This window comes from Rhagoletis zephyria, unplaced genomic scaffold (assembly GCF_001687245.7).
Source record: "Rhagoletis zephyria isolate East Lansing unplaced genomic scaffold, Rhagoletis_zephyria_1.1 Rzeph_scaffold_05586, whole genome shotgun sequence".
In the NCBI taxonomy this organism is placed as follows: domain Eukaryota; kingdom Metazoa; phylum Arthropoda; class Insecta; order Diptera; family Tephritidae; genus Rhagoletis; species Rhagoletis zephyria.
Window position 1 is genome coordinate 29,591 of NW_016162669.1, and position 6,742 is coordinate 36,332.

At 35.1% G+C, this 6,742-nt stretch overlaps 1 long non-coding RNA gene across 1 annotated transcript; it reads left to right on the forward strand.

Moving 5' to 3' along the window:
- The first annotated feature begins 5,272 nt into the window (after positions 1-5,272).
- Positions 5,273-5,958, forward strand: LOC108372266 (uncharacterized). Its single transcript, XR_001848833.1, has 2 exons — positions 5,273-5,650; positions 5,752-5,958. It is a non-coding gene; the product is annotated as an uncharacterized LOC108372266 (long non-coding RNA).
- Positions 5,959-6,742: the final 784 nt, after the last annotated feature.

A 6,742-nucleotide genomic window follows, 5' to 3' on the forward strand; every position in this document is an offset into this window, starting at 1 on the left:
TTATTTCATTTTATTTTATTTTATTTTATTTTATTTTATTTTATTTTATTTTATTTTATTTTATTTTATTTTATTTTATTTTATTTTATTTATTTTATTTTATTTTATTTTATTTTACTAGATTTTATAACTATTTTTTAATTTAATTTAATTTTTAGTTTATTTTGTCTTATTTTATTTTATAAGTATATTTCATTTAATTTCATTATTTTATTTATTATTTTATTTAATTTTTTTAATTATTAGTTTATTTAATTTAATTTCTTCGTTTTATTTTATTAGTTTATTTGATTTAATTTTATTATTTATTTACTTAATTTAATTATTCTATTTTATTTTATTAGTTTATTTGATTTAATTTTACTTGATTATTTTTTATTTAATTTAATTTTTTAATAGGTATCATAAAAATGTGCAGTTCATAGTTATAAACAAGGACGGAAAATAATCATAATCTGCCTTATGCTGAGTTTCGCCTGAAAAAAAATTCACCCGAAAATTCGTCATCCGCCCATAGTAAAACCATGGAAACCAAGAGTGAAAAGTGAACCGGTTCGGGGAAAATGAAACTCATGATAAGGCTAATTGAGTTTTATTTTTTCACTTAAGAGTAATGATTGTTCAAAAAACTCGAAAGCCATACCAGTGTGATTTCCGACATGTCCTTTTCAGAGGCAGCGACACTTTAATACAAGGAATAAGTCCCGAAATTTTTAATAATAATTACCTATAAATAATTTCTATTTTTAAGCGAAAAAAAAAATAAAATAATTAGTCTGTTCTTTTGAACTTCGTACTAAAACCTGTGGAACTGTCAAACTACAATTTTACTCTCTCAAGTGAGAGTAAAAGGAGAACAGATGCAGAAGGGCACGGGAACGCAAAAAGCACTATTTCCTGTAAAAACGTCAGACGGTTTGTTTACATGTCATTTGTACAACACTGATTTGCTGAAATATCACTAACTAATTATTAAAATCTATACATATTCAAATATTTCGTTGTTTACTACCATTTTATAACAAATATAAGGTTCTTTGCATTCACCGCTTTCTTTTTTTGTTTGCACATGCAAATCAGCTGATCATTTGACACTTTTCATGAACTTACAGGAAAAAAAAACTCCGGACTAAATCCTGTAACTTCCTGTAACTCTCAAAAGTGTTTTATGTCAATAGGAATGACTTCCTGTAAGTTCTGACTAAATCCTGTAAACCGGACACAGACTAAATGATTAAATGCTCATTTGGTTTTATAAATCTATATTTTGGTACGAATGGATAAGGTTTGATGCCAAGAGTTCCCAGTCAGAAACTCTCATCTTTGGCTCAAATGTACAATTTACAATTCATCACTGAATTAGTTTTATATTTAAATATTGTTACTTCTAACTTTAATTAAAACTAGTATCGCCCCGTTGTCGAAATTCGACCACCTCACTTTTTTTACACAATCATTCATTTTTCTTGGGAAGTTTTTATGTCCAGCAGCAGGTCAGTTATATTGTTTGGTGGTGTAATATACATTCTGTTAAATAATTTTAAAATTCATAGCAGCATTAGGGAGGAATAGATTTGTATGGGATTTCGTTAGCGTATTAATATATAGATGTTGAGTGCTTGGCGCTGATGGATGGGCGAACAGAAGAAGGTCTGAGGTATATACTTACATACATGGTTATCTATGTTCTCTACAGATCCGTATGTACTAGGGATGCCAATACCGGGATCCCGGAAGTTTTGAGGTCCCGAAAATCACGGGTTTTGCTTGCCTTAATCCCGGGATCCCGAAAATTTCGAAATATCGAATTGATATTAAAAACTTATTTATGAATTTGAAGTATGATTTTTGTAAAATGCCGTTTTGACTACAATTAACAAAAAGCTTGAAACTGTACTCTTGAAATTGCAGCCGGAGCCTTTGTTGGAGAAGATTGTAATGAATGTACTCATAGCGTCGCTAAGTATGGAATGTATGGTCATTCAAGGTTCCAACATACTTGCTAGACATGATCCGGGACTACCTCAGAGACCGTTGGCTTTTGTACGACACAACACAAGGTCAGAGAAAGAGACGTATAACCGGCGGAGCGGCACAGGGGTCTGTACTTGGCCCGGACCTCTGGAACGCCACGTATGACAGTCTGTTGCGCACGGAAATGCCGGAGAGCGCCTTCCTTGTCGCCTTCGCGGACGACGTGGCAGCCGTCATAACAGCAAGAAATGTCCAGCTAGCACAGCTCAAGCTAAACCAGGTCATGCGCAACGTCAGTGGATGGATGAGCGATCACGGTCTGCAATTGGCTACAGCCAAAACGGAGATCGTGCTCCTCACCAGGAAACGGATCCCAACAATTATAAATATAATGGTCGGACCTCAACNAGACACGGAGACATTACTCCGGACAACATAGTTGGGATAATGATTTCCAGCGCAGAAAAGTGGGAAGCAGTTGCGAGATACGTGAAATTCGTACTCCGCTGCAAACGAGAGGACGGTTGTCTACTGAGGACACCCGAATGAAACGCCCCTACAAAAGAGCAGCCCCAAGGCTCTAACAGCGCGCTCCTGCATCTGAAGACATGCAGAATTGCGGTGCCAGATGCGGGATTCTTGCGCGGGCGGTGGGAGTTTGGGTTTTAGTGGGTAGCCCAACACACTTCGGTGGGAGTCCCACACTCGGGGAAGGTAGTATAGAGACTAGCGCCCCCGGCCAGTGCATAAAGCATTTCCCTCTCCTACGAAAAAAAAAAAAAAAAAAAGTATGGAATGTTGACAACAGTCATTGCTTGAGCTGATCTGCTCTTTTGCCAGACTTTCTAAGGATAACAAAATGTAATGAAAAATAATACTAATTTTCTCCAAAAAGGGGGAACTTTAACCCTGTGTCGAAAACATTGCGATGCGATGGAGCAAAATCTTCCTGGGTTTTGACCACCACTTATGAATGCTATCATAATTTTCACACACCCACCTAGTACAGAACACATCTGTGGGACCCGAGATTAAAATATGTATCTTAGGATTGTAAAAATTAGCAAATTTGCTTTTTATAAAAAATCTGTTAAAAAAATAAAAAAAATCTTTATTAAAGAAACAAATACTTACAACGTTGTTACTGAGATATTAGCGTTAAAGGTTTTGATATGTGATAACTTTCTTGTTGTTGTAGTATATAAAAAAGTATTAGTTGTGGTATTGAAAAAATTTAGTTCTGCTCTCGTTGGACTCTAATTTAACTGTAATAAAGGTTTCCATCAAAAAGCGTGTTTCCTATGTTTTTTATTGGAAAAATAAAGGATATCAAATTGCTATTCAGTGGCCCAAATTAGGTAAAAAAAAACCCTCCTTTAAAAATGAATTTCAATGTGAATACATCATGAACATTTTGTTCAAAATTCCTTAGGCCGCCGCCGCCGCCGCCGGCGCGCCGATATTTTCGTAACTCAACGGCGCACACTGTGCCCTTTTCCAATTTTAGCGTGCCAAAAGTCCAAAATAAAATGATTTCAGATGGCCGTGATTTTTGGCATTCTGGCTGTCAAATATTCGGCTACTAAGTCTATCTAATAAATTCATAAGAAAAAACAATAACAACAAAAATAATCGGTGTCAAACGTTGCTCATTGTGACGCGTAAAAATATTAATTTTTAGCGGGAAGTTTTTCGCATACTTTTAAGTAGCAGTACTTGGTTTAGTTTCAATGTTTCCTAATCTAACATATACTGAATGGAACTCTACCATACAATCAAAATTTTGAAAAGAATGCCGAGTGAATGCAGATCCTACTGGTTCAATTACTACGTTTATACGCACGTATTATTTGCAAATAATAGATAATTTGCAAAATGGTAAACTTTGCCGTATAAACGCTGAGTTAATTTTTTATTTGCAAATAACTAAATCGCGCAAATAAGTATTGATCAGTGGTACTATTTGCAATTAAGCGCAAGACGCCGCCATTCTTAGGCTTATTTTCTTTTTCGATGGTCATCTTATGGCCTTTTTAAAATTAAGACGTTGCCATTTTTAACTTTATTTTCTTTTTCTATTTCCTTTTTTTTTATAATCAGGCAATATTAAAAAAGAATTTTTCACCATCGAATAAACAGTGAGTTAGGTAGTTGCAAATTATTTTTATTTGCAAATAGCTTAGGTATAAACGTGGTAAATCTTAGGTTTGTATAGTAACCAATAGTCAGTACTAATTTCTACAGGAACCTGCAAATTTTTACTGGAAAACCCAAAAAATTTGCAAGAGAGCACTGAATCGAGAGCATAAGAACACGAGAGAGCTGCATATTCTTGCTTGTGAAATTTTTACTAGCAGAAATTAGCTAGCAGAAGAAGAATAAGAAGAATAAATGTCAAAAGCCGCCATTTGTTGAATTGGTTTAGCACAAACAAAATAAAATGTTTGGAAATCAAAATATTAACGATGTACTGGACTGTGTAAGTGCTTGTGTGTAACTGCCGTCCCTAAATTGGAGCGCTAAGCGTTGCGTTATCCATTGTCGACGAGTGTCAGCGCGCGCTATCCCCAAATCAACGCGTCGTAATTTTTGACGTTTTCTCAGATCCTCTCGTTTTTATTCTCGTTTCCTCTTTCACTTTTTTGTCCTTTCTCTTTCTTTCCGTCTTCCGCATCCAACTTCAACACGTAACGCCCTGTCAAAAATGAAAATTCCATTTGCTCGGCGTTAGCGCCGCGTTATTGTGGGATGCTTCATACAAATTGTATGGGCATGAGGATTTTTGACAGTTGTTTGGCGCTTGACGCGCCAATTTAGGGATGGCAGTAAGGCAAAGAGTTTAAAACTGATTTATAAATAGTAAAATGTTGACAGCAGAATATCAAAACGTTGCAACAACTATTCACTTGCAAGTTTTTGCTACTTTTGTGTTCATTAACTTTTTCTGCTAGTTTTCTTTTCTTCTCAATTTTTCGCTCTATTTTGATTTTACGCTCTCGCTGCAATATTTAACTGGAGAAGTTACTATACAAGCCTCATGTTACAGCTCTGCTTCATTGAAATCGATTAGTTGAAAGGCCGTTTACACCAGGCGGTTGTTATTTTCGACTAAAAGTTGCCTGAAATTCGCCTCATGTAACTTCCCTATTAGGGACCAAATTCTATTTTAAGTAATTTTTCACGCCTAGATGGTGCTGGGAGACATTTTCAGATTGGTTTCAGAAAATAAAAATTCCAATTCTCAATGATGTCCACTGAGTCGTTTACACATTCTCGTTGTTATAAGTTCTCTACCTGCGCTAGCGCGAATCGGTTATAGGGAATTTACATGATTCAACTTTCACAGCCGACCAACTGCGTTGAAAGCGATTAGTTGAAAGGCAATTGTTGCTTTCAACCAAAAATCGCCTCACGTAAATTTCCTATTGGGACCAAATTCTATTTTATGTCGTTTTTGACGCCTAGATGGCGCTGGGAGACTGTTTCAGATTGCTTTACTTCTTTCTTTTGGTCTAGTCAGCAACAATTCTCTTCGTATAACTCCACAATGTAAACAACGCAAGTGCGAGCGAGACAATCACATCCTAAAGTCAACTGTGAAAAATCATAGGAAAAGTTTTTCGACGAAGACGCAGTGAAGCAGTCACGCGAGGCAAACATCAGCAAGCTGAATAATGTAAATAAATATATTTTTTATTGGGGAAAAACATAAATGTGCTAAAAAAATGCAGAAAAATCAAGCAATTGAATTTTTTAAAACGAAGTTGGTGCATCCAGTTTTTCATTCGAGGTTTGCGTGACGCTCGGACGCAGTGAACATCCAAGGTTTAACTTTCTTCGTCTTTGGACAAACGGTTTGCTGTGTGCGCGACATTTTATGGAGTTTAATTGCGTTGCTTTGTTTGATACAACAGGATTAATGTGCTATGCTCCAAGTGTATAATATGCAATATTTGTGAAATTATCTAATTTCGGTGTACTTAGGCAAGGCAATGTACTGCTTTATGCAATTTGAAAAATACATAGTAGAGAGAAAAAATGGCAATAATCCTAGAAAACCAGACAAAAGAAGCTGCCAATAGCTTCGCCTTTCACTTTGATCACAAACAATACAATAGTTTTTAGATTCAAGTTAACTTTTCTGCATATTTGGTTAAATGCAGTTGTCACCGCTAATTCCGTTTTGTTCTTCTTGGAGGCCTGTGTTTAGTAGAAACGATTAATTTAAACAAAAACGACATATATTAAATCAAAAGTGCTATAAGTGATCATTTTCCTGTTAGTTTTCCGCTATTTTCGCATATACATACATATGTCTGTATATACATGTGTGTGTGTATGTAAATTTGTTTCTCGAAAGAAACAGTTCTTAATTTTTTGCAAGCCGCAAGGCTTTTGATAGTTAAACACACATTTGTACATACGTACATACACAAATACTCACCTGAGTAACTCCAATGCCAGTCAGTATGCCAAATATATCTACATATGTGGATTTTCGTCGTATTCTCTGTTAAAGCAATTTAAAAATTAGTAAACCTGATTCTAAAAATTAAAAACCGCAAAAAAAGAAACCGGGGAAAGGTATTTTAAGAATATGAAATATGTGTAAAGAAGATACATAGGCGAAAAAGAAACAAAAAATCAAAAGCAATTGTTGCAGAAGAAAATAATCAGAAGGAGGTAAATACGAAGAGTAAGCAATAAAATCGGCAGCTGTTTTTGTTTACTTCGGTGTATATACTTGCATATGTTGTATGTATGGGAG